At 31.3% G+C, this 294-nt stretch overlaps 2 protein-coding genes across 2 annotated transcripts in view; one reads left to right on the top strand and one right to left on the bottom strand.

Moving 5' to 3' along the window:
- The window catches only part of CACNA2D3 (calcium channel, voltage-dependent, alpha 2/delta subunit 3), a 904008-nt gene that overhangs the window by 130350 nt on the left and 773364 nt on the right, over positions 1-294 (bottom strand). The gene's annotated exons all lie outside the window — the stretch shown is intronic.
- Positions 1-294, top strand: part of LRTM1 (leucine-rich repeats and transmembrane domains 1) — a 9473-nt gene that overhangs the window by 1224 nt on the left and 7955 nt on the right. The gene's annotated exons all lie outside the window — the stretch shown is intronic.

Raw genomic sequence — 294 nt, forward strand, 5'->3', positions numbered from 1 at the left:
GGATTCATTTTGATATTTGGCAAAACTAATACAATTATGTAAAGTTTAAAAATATAATAAAATTTAAAAAAAAAAAAGAAAGGACAAAGGGGAAAAGGCTCCATGCATTTGACAGCCACATTGTACATTTCCCTAGTTAAGGCCAAAAACAGACAGACAAACCGAAAATCTCCTCTCAAGAACTTTCTTTACAAGTAGATAATCATCTTAAGTTTTAAATATTATTGCCTGGCCCTGTGAATTCCTCTACCAATTTAACAAAATGTCCTTGATGGGTGTTTGCCATTTTGAAAT

Source organism: Bison bison, unplaced genomic scaffold (genome assembly GCF_000754665.1).
Source record: "Bison bison bison isolate TAMUID 2011002044 unplaced genomic scaffold, Bison_UMD1.0 scf7180017864304, whole genome shotgun sequence".
Lineage (NCBI taxonomy): Eukaryota > Metazoa > Chordata > Mammalia > Artiodactyla > Bovidae > Bison > Bison bison.